Genomic DNA, 14,240 nt, shown 5'->3' on the forward strand with positions numbered 1-14,240 from the left:
GGACCCAGTAGATCTTTCCAGATCATCCGTCTAGGAGAAGGAAAACTCTGAAACTAAACCAAAGAGGAGGGAGGCCTCTTCAGTCTTGGATGACAACCTTCCTAGAGCTGGTGACTCAAACAAATTACCAGTTTGCAAACCTAAAATGCTTAAAGAGTAGATAGGTCCTGCCTATCGCCCGGCTTCCATACTCCTTCTTTGCCTATTAGTCAGGCGCAGAGATACTATCACAGTGATTCGACAGAAACACCCAGTGGTTGATCTTGTTTCTTGTCTAGGGCAATTAACGCCGTTTCCCCACTCCCGACACACCCCACCCCTAAAGCTGGGCACTTGAGAATGCTTGAGTACCACATATGCCTGAGCAATTAGATTGGGTTGACCTTCCTCTGATGGGTTGAGGGTACCGGATTGACAGTTACTGGCTGCTGTTTCCGACTGGTAGTACAGGGGCCCTAACTCTTTGGTAGCGCTTAGAGCGGCTGCTCCATCAACAGTTGAATAATATCGGGATGTTTGCAGTGCCATGGCGCGCATGGAAAGGGACCCTGCACTCATCCCCGGTGGGCTTTCCTGAGGCCACAGTCCTAGTTGATGGAGGGTCAGCTGATGGTCTACTTGTGATGCATGTGTGATATTCTGCATAACCTCCTGTTCGGCTTCCCCTAACCCAACTGAAACTCGTTAAAAAACATGATGACAGTACAATCTAAAAATAAGCTTAAACCAGGCCTAGGGTCAAACAAATCCAACTTGCCTCCTCCCTTGAGGCTTGCATTCACAAATATCCGTGGGCTTAGAACTAATTTAGCTGATGTTGAAGCATTTCTCCTAACAAATACCCCGGATATCTTAGCACTAAGTGAGACTAACCTACACTCCTCCATCCCCTCTAACTACTTTAACATGCCTGGATATCTCCCACTCTGCCGTAAGGACTCTGACAGACATATGCACGAACTTGGAGTTTACATTCGTAATACCCTTCCCTTGACTAGAGAAACAAACCTAGAAACGGATGATCAAGCCTTTATGTGCTTTAGACTAATCATGCAACACAACATTAGCTACTTTTACTTTCTCTACCGCTCTCCCTCGACCCAAGACTGCACCATAATAAACAAAGTATCTGACAGCATAGACACAGCACTCTCCTTCGACACTAGCGCCCAAGTACATGTATTTGGCGACTTTAATGTCCATCACAAAAACTGGCTTGGATTCTCTACTTACATAGATGCAGCAGGCAGCGCAACTCATAGCTTCTCTGTATCTCACTCCCTATCGCAAATTGTTACTTTTCCAACCTGCTTCCCTGATCAGGAAGAACAACACGCATCACTATTAGATCTGTTTTTGACCACAGTTCCTGATGATTGTGTAACAAAAGCCGACAGCCCACTTGGGAACGCTGATCATGCGGTGATAATGGTTGAAATCGCCCTAAACTCTAGACCCAAAACTGAAGAGCCAGTGCTCAAAACAACGAGATATTATAAAAAGGCTGACTGGGAAGCTATCAGAGATCTTATCAGAGACGCCCCATGGGGAAATATTTTTTCTCTTCCTGCTGAACAGTGTGCAACCAAGACCACTGAATGGTTCAAAACTGCAATCGAAGCGCATGTTCCCATGCGGAAATTCTATAGCAAGCCCCACTCTCCCCAATGGTTTACTTCGACTTGCGCAACTGCCATTGCTCAAAGGCAGCATGCATTCCGCAGGTTTAACCGACATAAGTCCAGTTCAAACAGACAGAAGTACACAGAAGCTAGAAGTAATGTTAAGAAAGAAATAGCGACAGCTAAGAGGGAATTTATGGAAACCACTAAAAAACGCATCGAAGCACAAAAACTAGGAACTCGTGACTTCTGGAAAATCCTCAACAGTGTAGTAAATAATGGGCAATCAACAATTCCACCACTAACCAACAATCACGAGGTTCTTTGCTCAGCAACCGACAAGGCTAACATGCTTGCCAGTCGGTTTGCCTCAAACTCCACACTGGACCCTCTAAACCACCCCCTACCTCAATTTCCTATGCGGACAGACGCCACGTTTTCGATCGGATAATCACCCCTTCTCAGGTGCATGCTATCATAAAAAACCTTGACACTTCCAAAGCATGTGGACCCGACCTCATCCCAGCTGTGCTATTAAAAAAGTGCTCAGCCGAAGTAGCTCCAGTTCTCTCCAAACTCTACAACAAATGCCTTAATGAATCTTGCTTTCCGAGCTGTTGGAAAACTGCTTCTGTAGTACCAGTATTCAAGTATTCTGGCGAAAGAACTGACCCATTAAATTATCGCCCTATTAGCCTCCTCCCACTTTTTGCCAAAGTATTTGAGACCTTAATTAACCATGCTCTAGTCCAGCACCTTACAGATTCTAAACTTCTGACCGACCATCAATATGGATTTAGACAAGCCCGTTCCACGGCAGACATCCTCACTGTAATCTCTGAACGCATATACCATTCACTGGACAAAGCGGGAGAGGGCAGAGCGGTAGCTCTAGATATATTTAAGGCTTTTGACAGGGTATGGCATGAGGGTCTCCTCAGGAAGATTAGATCTTACGGTATCACTGGTAGAATACTTAACATAATTAAATCCTTCTTAGATAAGAGAAAAATCCAGGTTGTCCTCGACGGTCGTACTTCTAAACAATATGATATAAATGCGGGAGTGCCCCAGGGATCTATCCTTGGACCTCTGCTGTTCCTGATATTCATAAATGACCTCCCCGACAAAATTGCCTCTGAGATGGGTATATATGCTGATGACACCACACTCTATAGCAGGCACGACAGGAAAACAAATAAACATATATCTAAAGTAATGGCAGAAACACTAGAGGATGACCTCCAATCAATAGTGGAATGGGGACAAAAATGGATGGTAACGTTCAATGCCACCAAGACAAAACTGGTTTCATTCAATAATTACAAGAAACCTTCTCTACCACCTATAGCAATGGCCAACGACTCTTTATCTGAGAGTACGTCTCTCAAGCTCCTTGGCCTAACGTTCACAGGAAACATGAGTTGGAACAATTACATCGAGGGCATTGCCAGGGCCGCTGCAAGGAAGGTGGGCTCTCTCTACCGTGCTAGAAAACTTCTAACACCCGAAAGTATCCTGTACCTCTATAAGGCCACTATTCGCCCATGTATGAAGTATTGCTGTCATAATTGGGCCGGTGCATCGGCTACTAGTCTCTCGCTCCTTGACAGGGTTCAAAAGAGAGTCGCAAATCTGATTGGCCCTAAACTGGCATCTAAACTTCAGCCTCTGTCCCATCGTCGAAACGCTGCCTGTTCTACAAGTATTATAATGGTGAATGCTCTGAAGAACTGCAAGCACTTGTGCCCCCACGACGTGAACACCCTCGACAGACCTGACAAGCTGCAAAATCCCACCCCCACACTGTAGAGATCCCTAGATGTAAAAGATCTTTCTACTCCAGTAGTTTCTTCCCCAGAACTGCTAGACTTTGGAATTCCATTCCAGGTCACTGCTTCCCCAACTGTACTGACATGCATAAGTTCAAGTGCAACGTGAACCAACATGTCGCTGCCCTAATCCCTACATAGTACCCCAGTAGATGTTTCTCCTGATAGTAGCCCCCTACACCAAAGTGGCAATGTGCCTTGTTTGGGGTGAAAATGTAATAAAAAAAAAAACAAAAAAAAAAAAAACGGTTAATTAAACTGCATAAGCACCTGTTAAAAAACTATACAAGTTCTATAATTGAACGAAAAACAAACATGCAGTTAGTCCCCCCCCCTCCAAAAACAAAAAAAAAATCATAAAGTGAATGCATTTCTTCATATCTTGGAAACTACTCATTTCCTGAAATTTTAAACGTTAGCGGTAATTTTAAATGATTTTCCGATGATGGAAAGGACCCCCCCCCCCCAAAAAAAAAGGAATTTTCGAGGGTGGAGTAATTCTTCATGTTTACCAAAAAAAAAAAAAAAAATATATATATATATATATATCGTGAAAATTGAGAATTTGTTTGTTTCTCCAATTTTTTATTTTAAGTGGAGAATTTTAATTTTTTTCTTCGGGACAAGATCAAAGTGTAGTATATGTTCTTCAGATGCTGCACTTCTATTTCTTGTTCTCTTTCGGTGGAGGAGAAATCCTTCACGACTGAGACAATTTTTATTTTTGTACCTTTTCTCCACGTTAAAAAACGATCCTGGTGTCTAACTCTGCCCCGTGGGGAGGCATAGTAAATAGGTACAATAAACTAATAAAAAAGTTTACGATAAAAAAAATACAAGAATTTTTTTTTTTCAAAATCAGATTTTTGGAACGAGATTTTTGACTTCTAACGCGACTTTCTAACCTGATTTTTAACGGGACTCTCTTTTTTCTAACCTGATTTTTAACGCGACTCGGGAGAAAAAAAGGAGCTCAAAATGAAAGAAAAATAAAACAAATTATTTTTACACTTGTAGCCATCCGTATTATAAGATGTGTGACGTCACTTCCGAGGTAAACAAAGGAGTGCGGAGCGACGGTTAACCAATTTTACATTACTAAAGTGATTAATGCGACCAATTTGGTAGAATTTTAGAGTGGAGAATATTTTTCGAATTGAAATTTAATGTAAAATGACACCCCGTTTCTGACTCATTCTAACATTTCAGCAAGATTAACACAAGCTTTCGGCACTCCTATCGTAGCCTCGCAGTCATCACGGCAAGCAACAGCGAGATCTATTCAAACAGAATAATAACGTACAGCGGATGTGTGCTATCCAACTGTAAAACCCAGCTGCGTGTGCAGCAGATATCGTTTCAGCTACGCATACATTTCTTTTCTACACCCACGCAAATTCCGTGGGCTCAAAAATGAAATCTCTGCCCTTTCACGTGGACGTTTTCCGAAGCACCTTACATCACAAAGATGTTGGTTTTTTCGTTGTTTTTTTTTTTTTTTTTTTTTTTTTTTTCATCTAATCAAATTACGAAGAGAACAAATTTAGAAAATATTTTTTTCAGACAGCGGTTGTGGAGTCAGTTTGAAATCTATAAAAAGGGCATTTTACGCCCAAACCAATCAGTCGACCCCAGCCAGCATGCTGCAAACATCAACATCGATTCCATCTATAGGACGTTAAACGGGCACCCGATAATTAATTTTTCATGGAAACAGACTTTTTACCCTTTTCTTATTCTTTTGCTAAAGTAAGCAATTGACTTTTATGCTGTTTGAGTATTTCTGAAAAAATGACTGGTTATTTCTGACCGAGAACTTTTACTTTTTCTACTTCATTTTCATTTTATTACCTCAGTCGCAGGAAGAAACTCTAAATTAAGAAAAAAACTTTTTGGTCTTCTCTTTTTGTTATGTGTGTAGACATGCATATAATATGGACAACAGACACGGACGGATGCTAGGGACAAGATTCATATTGTAGTTTATTCTCCATAATGGCTATCTTACAGACACCCCACACCAAGGTGAGTTATGCCGGCCAAGGGAGGTAAGTAGGGGAAGTGTACCTCTACTAGGAGAGTTACACCTAAAGGAGGGGTATTGTTTATACACGTAACATCTCCCTCCTTACAGGGGAAGAGAGAAAGTGTGTCCTTTTAAAAATTCAGGTAACCTTCTTAGTGACACTCAATATGGTTTCCGTTCTGCTAGATCTACAACAGATGTCCTTACAGTTATATCGCATAGGATTAGCAAATCTCTCGACGGTGGCAATCTTTCTAGGGCAATTTCTCTTGACATATCTAAAGCCTTTGATAGGGTATGGCATAAAGGTTTACTTCATAAGATCGCTAGCTATGGTATAGCTGGAAAATTCTTCTCAATTATTAAATCATTTCTTTCTGATAGGTTCATAAGAGTAGTAGTTGAGGGGCAAAAATCAGAAGCTCACAGTATTAATGCCGGTGTCCCTCAGGGATCAATCCTGGGCCCAACTCTTTTCCTGATCTACATTAATGATCTTCCAAATCACATCCTTACATCATTTGTAGACATTTATGCTGACGACACTACCATTTATGGTACCACATCTAAGACAGTAAATGACCAAGTTCTCTCCAATTCTCTCTCCTCTGATCTTGAGCACGTAGTACAATGGGGAAAGGAGTGGCTGGTTACTTTTAATGCATCTAAAACCAAGCTTCTCTCTTTACATCATCAACATTCTAATCCACATTTGTCATCAATTGAAATGAATGGCTCTCGTCTTCAGGAGGCCTCAAGTTTTGACAAGCTTCTGGGCTTGACCATTACTCCTGATCTTAAATGGAACACGTACATCAAATCTGCTGCCAAGGCCGCTGGAAAAATGGTGGGATCTTTCTATCGATCCGGTAGATATCTCACTGCTGATGCTATCCTCTATCTATATAAGAGCCAGGTACGTCCAAGGATGGAATACTGTTGCCACATCTGGGCAGGAGCTGCTAGAAAGGACTTGTCCTGCCTTGATAGAGTTCAAAATAGACTTCGTAGCCTCGTAGGAGATGTCCTTTTCTCCTCCCTGCAACCTCTATCTCACAGAAGAGATGTTGCGAGTTTGTCTCTGATGTATCGTTATTTTCATGGAAAGTGTTCGACTGAGCTTCAATCTATGGTCCCCCCTCGCCAAACTTTCACAAGCAACACTCGTCTAGCTGTAAAAACTATCAATAATTTCCCCCACTCTTTATCTGTGCCTAAACCTAAACGTAGATTCCATGAACAAAGCTTCTTTCTTAGAACTGCACGCCTGTGGAATTGTCTTCCGTTTTCCTGCTTTCCAGCTGACTACAATATGGTTGTGTTCAAGTCTAACGTAAATAAGTTCTTGATGAGCCGTTCCATATAAGTTATCAAATTTACCAAATTTTCATTACTAATTATTACTATATTGTCCAATTTCTACTGTACACTCTTTTACCCTTATCCTTGAGTGGCCTCTGGGCCTTGATAATGTGGTGATGCCTATGTAAAAAAAAAAAAAAAAAGATCATTCACAATATCTGACAGGCTTTCTTATGACTCTGCCCGATCTTGTCTGTATTGGTGATATTGTTCTCTCGTTTGGGTCTTGTTGATCTGCTGGTGTTTCCATCTCATTTTGTCTATTTGTTGCATTGTCTGGGGTGAGTCTTTCTATCTCAGAGTGGTTGTAGATGGTGCCTCTTGGTTGGTGTATGAGGAGAGAGTGTTTTCGTTGTATTGTTTGGCGTATGAAACGACGGTTGCGGCGGTATCGTTGTCCGCTTGCATTTTCAACTTCATACGACTGACCAGTCAACCTTTTTCTTACCGTGGCTTCCTCCCACTCTCTTGCGTGAGATCTTAGAGGCTGGATCCAGACATTGCTGCCCACATGAAGTTGGCTCAGTTCTCTGCCTTTGCCCTGCCGCCTCAGCTTCTTATCTTCTTTCTTTTGTGCCTCATAATGTGAGTAAGTGTAGCTGGGCCTCAGTAGGGCCTCGGTGGTTGGTACTGTTGCCTTTGTCCGTCGGCCTAGCAGTCTCTGTGCTGGACTAGTATTGAGACATTCAGTGGGTATATCTCGCATGTTCAGTAGCCCAAGTAATAGGTCCTCTCCCGAAGCTTTGCACTTTCGCATTAGACGCTTCATAATTTTCACAGCTGCCCCAGCAGCACCATTTGCTTGACTGTTCCCAGGGGATATTGTTTCGTGAGTAAACGCCCAATCTTTTACGAACTTCCGAAACATGCTAGATGAGAATTGGGGTCCATTATCAGAAATGAGGATGTCTGGTATACCATATCTAGCAAAATGGCCTCTAAGACGACTGATCACTGCATCTGACGTTGAGCCATTCAACTTGTCCATCTCAAAAAAACTGCTATGCTGGTCCACCGTGACCAAATATTCATTTCCACCCCATGAGAAAATGTCGGTAGCAAATCGTTGCCAGGGTCTCTTTGGTACTTCTGTGATTATGAGGGGCTCTGCTGGTTGACGGTCTGCATATGTTGCACATGTGGCACAGGCTTGGACATATTGGCGTATTTCAGCGGACATACCTGGCAAAAACAATCTCTCGCTCTTCTGAGACAAGAGTTTATGCCTAGGTGGCCCGCATGACATTTTTGTTTCATTTCCACTCTCATAGATTAAGGTACGACTATTCTTTGTCCTCTTAGTATTAGTTCATCTTGTGCTGTCAACTCGTCCCTGTAGTCAAAAAAAGGTCTTACTGAGTCGGGCAACAGTTTTTTGTCACTGGGCCAGCCTGTCGCAATAACCTCGGCTAATATCTTCATGATAGGATCCTCCAGTGTCTTGAATCTGATCTCAGAAAGTCTGCGGTCTTTGATGGGATGCATCGTCAAATTATTTACAGTCATGAGCTCTTCTGATTTTGGTTTGTCTATGGGCGCACGTGAGAGAGTGTCTGCTAATGGGATTTCTTTCCCTGGCTTGTATCTGATAGAGAAATCATACTGTTGCGCCCGTAGCAGCAAGTTTTGGAGTCGTTTAGGTGCTTTCGCTAGTGGCTTCTGGCAGATCGCCACAAGTGGTTTATGGTCAGTGAGGACATTCACTTTCCTTCCATGCGTGTAATGGTGAAATTTTTCCAGACCATATATCGACCCAATGGCATTCACCTTTGAATTGTCGACTTAAATAGGGTTTTGGGTATGTTGAGAACAGATATCGCATTTATTCTTATGCAAACTAGTAATTATCTATATTTGAAGACATTCAGTATCCAACATAATCACTATCGTTTTCACTGACGGCCATCTTGTTTCTCATTTAGTGTCGGAATTTTATCTTGCTTCCAGATAAAGTTGACCCTAAAGTAATTGAAAAAACAAAATGACAGCATGGAATAAAAAAGGGGGGGGAGAATAAAACATAAAGGTCTTGCTTTGAAACGAAGAAGAGATTTTATTCACAATAAAATTAGTTGCAAATTTTTCCCTTTGCGTTCACACCACCATCACCACTGATTGTGGTGTACAGTTTGAATCCCACCTCTTCCAGGAACTCTCCAGGATTCTAGGGATCCAACGTATTCGCACTACAAGCTATCACCCTGCTTCTAACGGGATGATTAAAACGCTTCCATCGCAAATTGAAAGCAGCATTACGTGCTTACCCTGACCAACAGCGATGGAGCAAATATGTACCGGTTTTCCTCCTTGGCTGTCGTGCTGCTATGAAAGAGGACCTGGGATACTCTTCAGCTGAACATGTATATGGAGTACCTCTATCGTTGCCAGGCCAAATGTTGAGCCCGATAGAGTTAACAACTGATTCAGCTCTGTATGTCAACAGACTGTGAGCTTATTTTAGTAAGCTCCCACCGATGCACACTAGGGAACAGACCATCAGATCTTCGATCCCAAAGGACATTTCATCTTGGACTCATGTTTTTCTTAGAAAGGACGCCGTGAAAACCCTAACTTCACCTTATAATGGCTCCTATCGTGTACTTTCACATACCGAAAAAACTTTTCACTTTAGATATCAGTGGTAAAAGAGAAACTGATTATATTGATAGAGTAAAAAAAGCCTTTCTTGACACAAAAACAGACAAGCCACACATTCCCCCTACTTTCACACAGCATCACAATATGCATACACCTGAAGTTAATGCTCCAAATGAAGACAATCATGTCACCACTACACATAGTGGTCGACGGGTAAATTGGCCAAAGAAACTGTGTAAAACTTTGTATTTCTGTTAAGAAAATATTTTTCTTTGTTTTCCTTTCTTTCAAAAAAAAGAAAATATGCTATTACAAAAAAAGTTGCAAATATTCCCCAACTTTTCACACAGAAGTCAGAACATTTTTTTTCTTTCTCGTAAAAATTAAACACAATAAAATGACATTTTTATTTTTCGCCATTTGTTATGCTACCTTTTTTCTCTGTCGGCTTTCAGCCTAAGCAGGGGGTTATGTAGCAGAAAGAATAGAACTTTTTTCTTCCTCGAATCGATGTTTCTCCCCTGTGCTATTTGGCAACATACTGACCAATCAGGGGTACGGTGCATTGATCCTCCCTATCCCCTAAGGAAATCGCCCAGCATCCGGTTTGAAGAACAACTCGTCTTTACTGAAAGCCACCAAACAGAACAGCCCTGCCTTTTCTTCTCTCTCTCCACCGCGGTGATTTCTAATGGTATCGACGATTCCACTGGGAATAACTACCACGATAGCACCAGGTAGCCGGAGTCCAGCTTTTCACATGGAACATATCACATTCTCCTTAATAAACCTTTTTGTGTTACATTTTATGAAGTTGTTGCGTTCGTCATTTCAGAGGCTTGTATTGAATTATTTATTTTATTAGGTTGTGCCTTAAAAGCATTTTAAACTCTAAACTTTTCTACGAATTTGTTTTAGTTTTTTATGATGTAAACTATTTTCAATTTCTTTTCATTGCATTTGATTCGTAATTGCCAGTTTAAAGACGTCAAAATTACGTGCAAATTTTTATTAATATGTTTAAGATTATGACAATTAACTTTTTAGCCTGTTAAAAACGGAGGAAATAAGCACCGTGGAATTCTAAGTGCTTTATGCATAGTAATGTGGTATTGTGGTGACTAATCTGTATTAATGCCTAAATGTGCATCGAATGGATACTTTGTTTCCAGGACTTTACTATAAAAAACAATAAAAAAAATTCGTCAATTATAGATATATACATATATAAATGGAGTTAATTACATTCATATACTCGAAGAAATCTATATACCTATTCATTTTAATATATTGTACATGTCTATACGTAATATATATATATATATATATATATATATATATATATATATACCTGATCCATTTACATAATTGTTAAGAATATTTTCTTTGTCACGAATATCACGTTGATACATTAATTCTATATACTATTTTATATATATATATATATATATATATATATATATATATATATATATATATATATATTAAATCGAGTGGAGATAATAACAAACATATACCGGGATATAATTACGTTTAATTTTAAAACAACTCGAAGAAATCTGTGTATCTATATTTTTCCATTTTAATATACTTTCACACATCTCCTGTTATATATATATATATATATATATATATATATATATATATATATATATATATATATATTATTGATCCGTTATGTAAGTGTTAAAAATATTTTCTTTCTGTCACGAGTATCATGTTTATACATTAATTTTGCATACTCGCTATTCCATAGCTAGCTATAAAATATACTCCCCCAACAGGTTATGGACAGTCTAGTATTCTTATAAAACTGTGCATATAAATACTTTGCTCATGAAAACTGTTCTATGTTGCTAGTGAATTGGATGAGCGCGTTTACATGATTGCTTGTGTTGATTTCCTCAAACCAACTAATATAGAAAGAAGGGAAATGTGTAAGTAGCTCAGCTAAAGTATGCCCTATGCAAAGTATTTTCATCAGATAATACATCAATTATTCTAAGTAGAAAGAATTGTTCATATAAAAATAAATCATCTCAAAATATAACTGCTTCACAACTAACAATTTACATTAAGGATGTATATGGCTAATGAGTTCATAGCTGTTGATTTGTATCATTGTTCAACACTTGCTTTATGGCATGATTTAGAAAAAGAAACTGTCCTAGTAAATTTTCCTTAATGATGTTTTCAGGATAAGGCATATTTCTGACAAACTTTGAATATTAGTCGAGCAGCAATGTAAGCACATAACAGTTATGCATTTCTCACATCATTTAATACATCTCTGGCGACCTTGCCGAACATGTTTATTTTTTATAGACTCCCCTAATTCACTTATTATAGGCTCCTGTAATTGTGCTACACTCTGTCATGAAATCTGTCATCATTACTTCCGATGGATTTTAGTCTCTGGATTATAATGATAAACCCAGATTTACTTCTGTATAATCAGTCATTTGAAAACGTTTATCATATTCTTGGCACATCTACAAATTGATTATCGAGCACTTGAGTATACAATATAATCACATTAACATTGTTCTGATTATATCAATTAAGTGACGTTGAGCCTGATCAGTACATGTGTGACCATTTGGGTTATACAGGCGCTGTATGAAAGAGAATGTTGACACTGCAAGTGCTGCAAAATCTTGTCTTTGTTTCTCCTGACTTGGATGTACATGCGACTGAGTACTACTTGCAAATTCTATAGGCCAATAAAACTTCCCCTTTCAGGTTGAATACTGCTTTGGTACATTATGGTTCTCAACGTTTTTTTCCTGGAAATGTCAGAAACCATGGGAATCAATCTGGTAGACATCTTATACCTATGCAAATAGTAATGAACGATACTTTTAACAGACGTTGATCTAATAATGACCTCATAGTTATTTGTCGAATAGTCAAGTGTGGATATTTTAAAATGGCTTCAACAATGTAATTAGAAGTTACCCCATCAATGACAAGTTGGGGAAATCAGATCTGGGACCTCAGATCTTCGGACATATTTGGATTCACAATGTCAGAGTTTTACAAAATTATATAATGAGCAGTTTTTTTATTGTTTACAGGATGTGTTGTCTTCCAGGTGGTTTTAAAGATTTACACCAGTATAAACACTTTTTATTAAAAATAAAATTATTAACATCTTCAAAACATCATGTTTTTATATGAGAGACACTTTACAAGACTATGATTGTTCATTTAAAAATATTTTCGCATAATTTTAAGTGGTGATGTGTATGAGATGCTTGACATTCACAAGATCTCAAAGTGTGTTAGCATATGTTTGTCCAAGGTTGATTTAAGAAAAAGATTAGCTACAACATTGCAAAAATATTTTTACTATTTCATATTCTATTTTATATAGTTGTTATTGGTATTCCGTTTTTGCTATTTAATGACTGAGTCAAAATAGTTCTGAAGATTTTAATTAGACCAAAGATTACACTGTATGTATTTTTGTTTTCAGAATGTTTTTGCATATAAATTAATAAGTGTATATTTTGTCCAAAATGTACTTCACATGAATGCAGTTTGTCAGCACTGCACAAAACAAAATTGACTTTCATGTGAAATAAGAACCACATACGTCATAAGAATGTGGTTTTGTCACAAATATGTTCTCATATTATGCAACAAAATGTTTCCATGCAAAAGAATAACCACATGAATAACAAAACTGAAGTTTGTCTCCCAAATGTATCCGTCCATGATTCAGCAAAATTGATTTCCATGCAAATGAAGTAACACATACTTCACAAGAATAGGGTTTGTCTCTTTTAACTCTTTTTTTTCATTTTTCTTAAGCTTTTTCTTCTAGGGGATGGGACATCCAGTCAGATGTCTGACATTTACCCCTATTTTAGTGATTTCAACCAAGAGATCTTTTCAGGATTCTAGCCGTCCCTTTCAGTGCAATCGTTTGTATTTCACTTGCACTTGGTTCACCGGGTATGCTTGCTATGTACTTTTTAAAGTTCTTTTTCATAAGCCCAGTTGCTCCTATGATGACTGGTATAATTGAAACGTCTTTTAACTTCCAATTTCGTTTCATATCATACATAAGTCCCGGATACTTTGTTATCTTTTCCCTCTCAGCTCTGTTAAGCCCTGTATCATTGGGTACACTGACCTCTATTATGGTCGTTTTTTGTTTGCTCTGCCCCAACTTACTATATCTGGTTTAACAGCTGCGTTTTCTGTGTTTGCATATGATGTAACAAACTTCACTTCTGTGCAAAGGAAGCACCACATGTTACAAGAACGTTGTCTCCCATATGTGTTGTCATATGATGCAGCAAATTTTTCTTCCATTTAAAGGAACCACATACTTCACAGGAATGTGGTTTGTCTCATGTATGTCTTGCCATATGGCACAACAAATGTTCCTTCTGTGTACAAGGCGTCCCGCATACATTACAAGAATGTTGTTTGTCTCCTGTATGATTTAGGATATGCTTTAAAAAAATTGACTTCCGTGTAAAAGACCTCCCACATACTTCACAAGAATGTGGTTTGTCTCCTGTATGTGTTCGAATATGATACGCCAAATGTGACTTCTGTGCAAAAGAAATACCACATACTCTACAAGAATATGGTTTTTCTCCTGTATGTATTCGCATGTGACACAACAAAGATTCTTTCCGAGCAAAAGAAGAATCACATACTTCACAAGAATATGGTTTTGTTTTAGTATGTGTTCGCATATGACTTAACAAATTTGACTTTGCTGTAAAAGAAAAACCACATATTTCACAAGAATGTGATTTTTCTCCTGTATGTGTTGCTATA

The sequence above is a fragment of the Euprymna scolopes genome, chromosome 23 (genome assembly GCF_053919585.1).
Source record: "Euprymna scolopes isolate OS-2025 chromosome 23, ASM5391958v1, whole genome shotgun sequence".
NCBI classification, from domain to species: domain Eukaryota; kingdom Metazoa; phylum Mollusca; class Cephalopoda; order Sepiida; family Sepiolidae; genus Euprymna; species Euprymna scolopes.